Below are 5,459 nucleotides of genomic sequence, written 5' to 3' on the forward strand. Positions count from 1 at the left end.
CCGCCGATAATATTATTTTCCCATGTACGTATGTCGTCGTTGTCGATATAACCCCCTCCCGATAACTTCAACACGTGGGGGGGGGGGTCGATATACCCCCTCCCCGATAACATTATTTTTCCATGTATGTATGTCGTCGTTGTCGATATATATAACTCCCTCCCAGATAACTTCGACATGATGGACGGTCGATATTTATACCCCCTCTCGACCATGATAACTTATACCACGGGAGCACCCCCCGGCCCTCTCGCTCGACCAAGACTCTCGAGGACACCCAAACCCTAGAAAAAAACGATGTCGGTCTCCTACCCCCTCCCGCCGCGCCCCTACCCTTGAAGCATTGCCTAGGCCACCCCAAACCGGGAATAAGCTAGGTTTACGTTTGCACTAATATATCCACCTGCTGTCATGTTTGTGTAATAATTGTCATGTTGTAATATTTGCAGAAACAATGGAGCACGGACGAGATGAGCAAGCAGAAGAGGTGTTGGGGGACATAATCTTAGCCGGAGGTGATATCTTGTCGTATCTTAACGACAATGATGGTCTGGAAGAACAGGGTGAAGAAGCAGGCTACGGTGATCGAAGAGTGGAGGAGGAAAGACATGATTATGATGGCTCCGGTGACCCAATACTGGTGCAAGAAGGAGCCCGTGGTGACGGCTCCGGTGACCGAACAGAGTCCGGCCAGGTAAATATATTAGTTGAGCCTGTGCTGACTAGCTAATTGATGCATTCATTGTTTTGGTATGTACACATACTAATTAACACTCATCTTTCTTCTTTTTTCTAGCCCTCCGGATCGAGCACAACTTCGGTAAAGAGACGAGGCCCGAAGAGAAAGTTGCGCTCGGATGAAAGGTTTGAGATCACAGCAATCATGCGCGACGGCCAACCGATTGAACCCCTCCGGACAAAGGATGCATTTGCTGCTCAGTGCGGGGTTCTAGTTAGGGACAAGATCCCGATCAGCATCCACCAATGGTATAAGCCTAAGAAGGAAGACCCTGAGGTGTCTTATGTCAATGATATGCAGAAAGATGATCTTTGGACTGAGCTGAAGGCAAATTTCACCCTACCGCCAGAGGAGGATCCGGAGAAGCCAGTTATAGAGCAATTAATCAAGTCTCATGCTCTTAAGAAGATGGCAGACCTATTCAGGACGTGGAAGAATGAGCTGAAAACGTTTGTCGACAAAGAAGAGACACCAGAATTCATCGCCCGGTATGAGAAGATCAGAGATAACTGGCCCGCATTTGTGGCCCACAAGACATCGGAAAAGAGTAAGAAGATGTCAGCGACAAACAAGAAGAATGCTGCGAAGAAGAAGCTTCACCATCGCACGGGGTCAGGTGGCTACCTCAAAGCCCGACCTAAGTGGGCCAAGGCTGAGAATGATCTGCTTGAAAAAGGGATCGAACCACAGACAATGAACTGGACAGACCGTTGCCAGACTTGGTTCTTCGGGGCTGGCGGAACCTTGGACCCTGTATCAGGGAGGTGCGTTTGGACGAACGAGCTTTTGAGAATACCATTCAAGAAGATTCAACAATATATCGATAGAGCGCAGGAAGGGACGTTCGTTCCAGACAGAGAGAACGACGAGCTCACAATGGCCCTCGGGAATCCTGAGCACCCTGGACGGACACGAGGCACGCCAGGCTCCGTTCCGTGGAAGGCTGGTTTTCCGGACGTGGGCGGTTACAAAAGCCAGGAGAGGAGGAAAAAAGTGGAGCAGATCCAAATTCAGAAGCTGCACGAAAGGGTTCAAGCGCTAGAGGAACGAGATGGCAATCGAGATGCTGAAACTGCCCCCGAAGCTACACCGCCATCTCAGCGGAGAAGCAGCGTGGCTTCCACCGAGCTGCTTCAGTTGGAGCATGCGGCTCCTGCTAGCTACCCCGTGGATGCTATCACGGAGTCTCAACATTGCCACCTTATGGTGGAATGGCAGAACTTCAAAGTCAAGGCGGCTGTTGGCTCTGTTTTACCTCCTGAACCCGGCGCAACCTACCACTGCCGGCCGATTCCAGAAGGATATGCTAGGGTGATGGTGGATGAAATAACGGAAGGATTTGAGGAGCTCCAGCTTGACCACCCTACCGGTGAAGGGGAGACTCGGCTGGGTTCTGCTCTGAAGACTCCATGCCTATGGCGGAAGGAGCTCATCAAGCTTCCGAACTGGACGGCTCCGGCGAGTAAGGGCACTCCGCCTCCTCCTCCGGCGAGTGATCAGGGCACTCAGCCTCCTTCTCCGGCGCGTGGCGGCACTCCGCCTCCTTCTCCGCCAGCGCCGGCGCGCCAGAGCAGCCAGCTTCCTCCTTCTCCGCCTCGTCAGCAAGGGCGGAAGAGACCCGCCGCCGCTGCGGCTGCTCCGGCGCGTCGTAGTCCTTCTCCTCCGCCTCGTAAGCAAGGAAAGAAGACAGCCGCAGCCGCTCCGTCTGCTCTGCCGGCGTCTAGCAGTACAGCTGCCAGAGGCGGGAGGCAATACAGATTCGGTCCTTCTCTGAAGACTCCAGAGAAGTTACCATACGAGAGGACCGAGGAGGAGAACGCGAAGATCGTGTGAGCCGAAGTGAAGAACTTCTTTGAAGGGGTGAAAGCAAAGAAACATCCACCTCCGGAGGAGAAGGTAGATCCGGTGAAAGCAAAGCGCACTCTGGCTGCCCTGACAAAACCACCAAAGTCTCCGCCGAGAGGCAACTATGAGCGCGTTCTTGCAAAGACATATGCCAAAGCGGAGTGGTCGGGAAGTACTGTCAGTGATAAAAGGTTAAAAGAACGACGAGCTGGGAAAAAAATTGCCCAGCTCGGCGAACAAGCGAACCAATCGTGCCCCCCGCTCAAGGTGTCAAAAGACATCGTCGCTAATGATCTGAGTATGGTGCCCGGTTATAGCAATCTTGGAGATTACCTGCCCGACGATGTACATTATGAAATCATGGAGGTGGACGAACACAAATACCATTACGGGAAGCCTCTCGTCAAAGATGAAAGATCTCTAAGCACGATGATGCGAAGACTACATGATTGGTACATGAAAACCTGCAGAGAGTCTGATGGGATGGATACTTTGACGCTGAGAGTTAAACCGGAGCATGACCTCGTTGGAATTGATCTGCTGATTGTTCCATTTGAGGATTTCTTCCAGTTTTACAATCAAAAGGCCCTCGATAAAACAACGATCACTTGCTACTGTCTGTAAGTAGTACTACTTCTGTCATTAAGTCTCTCTATATAGGTCAGCTCTTTCATTGCATGTATTTATACTTATCCTCACTATATTATGCAGATTGAAGATCGCCGAATTGAAGAAAAGACAAATCGGTGATATTGGGTTCATTAACACAAATCTCATAGATGCATATACGGTTGAAAAACATCCCAACGAAGCCGAGGCCAACTTGCTACAATCGTTGGTATTAAATCAAAACAAAGATATAATACTCTTTCCTTACAACTTCAAGTGAGTGTTACTGTCTTGTGCATATTCAGTTTCCCTTATTAGTCCAGGTTATGGTAATGTAATTGATGACTTATGCATGCATGCGCAGCTTCCACTATATTCTCCTAGAGATTAAGCTTGAGCAGGGAGTAGTAACCGTCTTAGACTCGAGACGAAAAGATCCCCAGGACTATGCGAACATGACTCAAATGCTCGAGAAGTAAGTTAAATCGATCATTATCCACCATATCAGCAACTTTGTTCATTTCCTGATATCAAGTAATTGTTTTCTTTGTCTGCCAGGGTTTGGAGAAAATTCACCTCAAAAGCTCCGGGACTGCCGAAGAAGCTGCAATTTAATCACCCAAAAGTAAGTACTATAGTAGCATGTTCCGCGCATCTCCTAGTGATTCAAGCGCTAGTTTCATCAATACAATTTAGCATGCTTGCTTATCAGTTTGATTGACCTCTATTTCTTGTAAAGTGGTTGTGGCAGGAACCCGGGAATAATTACTGTGGATACTACATTTGCGAGTCCATCCGCTACACGACCTGTGAGCGGGGCTACACTGAAGAACAATATGAAGTGCGTAAGCAATAATATTCACAATTTTATTTTATTACCATCATTTGTGTTGAGTTTCATTTATTCATATATATATGTATTGACCCCCTTCTTCAAATTAGATGTTTCGGAAGCGGGATGAACTCCTAGCAGAAGATCGTATGCGAGGAATTCAAGAGGAATTGGCGGCATTCTTCCTTGACCACGTGATCGCTGAAAACGGAGAATACTATGTGGACCCTGTGTTCCTACAATTTAATTAGGAGATTGTATTGTAAGAGATAATTCTTGTATATATGTAGCCGGTAGTGTCGGATAGATATACGAGAACTTGTTGTTCGACCAATATCTCGGAGAAGGAGAGGTGGTCGATATCACTTCTCTCTGTATGCATATGTTCATGACGATCTTCTGTTTCCTTCATTTGATTACTAGCTAGCGTGTCTACTCCTCTCCATACGTATATAGTACGTAGCGTCGACCAAGCACGGAGATAAGAGAGGACACTTCTCTCTATTAATTAGCTAGCTAACACAATATATGAAACACCTAAATTAACCCCCCCAAAACCCCTAAACCACCCCCTTTCAAAAAAAAACAAAAACCTCAGCTCCTGCCAGCTGCTGACGCGTGGATGCCTATTGGTCCCGGTTGGTGACACCAACCGGGACAAAAGGCCCTGCCTATTGGTCCCGGTTGGTGGCACCAACCGGGACCAAAGGCCCTCCTGCCTGGGCTCCCCGCATCGGCCACGTGGACGGCCTTCAGTCCCGGTTCGTGTAAGAACCGGGACTAAAGGGCTAGGGCATTAGTAACGACCCTTTAGTCCCGGTTCCAGAACCGGGACTAAAGGCCCTTATGAACCGGGGTAAAAGCCCCTTTTCCTACTAGTGCCTGCAGATGATATTATGTTCAAATTGACGGTGCTTTCGGTGAGCTTCTTTGTTTTTCGTCCTGACTAGTCTTATTGAAGCTCAAATCATGTTTTGTCCTCATGATTGTAGATTTTGTAATAAACCTAGCTACCAATGCTCTTGTGTCTTTCGTTGTTGTCTTTGTCTAAGGAGGCCAGCCTATGTGGTGGATGAACATACACTAGTAGAAAACATTGCTTTGGTTGAGGCCAGGATAAAGGCATTAATTTCGGTTCACCCATGAACCGGGACCAAAGGGTGCATCAGTCCCGGTTCGTAAGGCCAGGGCGCCGGCCGGGCCTCGGGGGCCATTGGTCGGCCGGTGATTTTAACCATGTGTTAATGTGGTATATGGTAAGAATTTTTCTCAAAGTATTTGATGTCTAGACTAAGATTCCAAAGTGTTTGGCCATGGTTCCTAATTGTTGAAACTAGGTTACAGTTGGGAGTTGTGCATCCTATGAGATGAGATCCTATATATTACATGGAAAACATATGGTATTACTATGCAGAACATAAAGGCGAAGATAGC

This window comes from Triticum aestivum, chromosome 5D (genome assembly GCF_018294505.1).
Source record: "Triticum aestivum cultivar Chinese Spring chromosome 5D, IWGSC CS RefSeq v2.1, whole genome shotgun sequence".
NCBI classification, from domain to species: Eukaryota; Viridiplantae; Streptophyta; class Magnoliopsida; order Poales; family Poaceae; genus Triticum; species Triticum aestivum.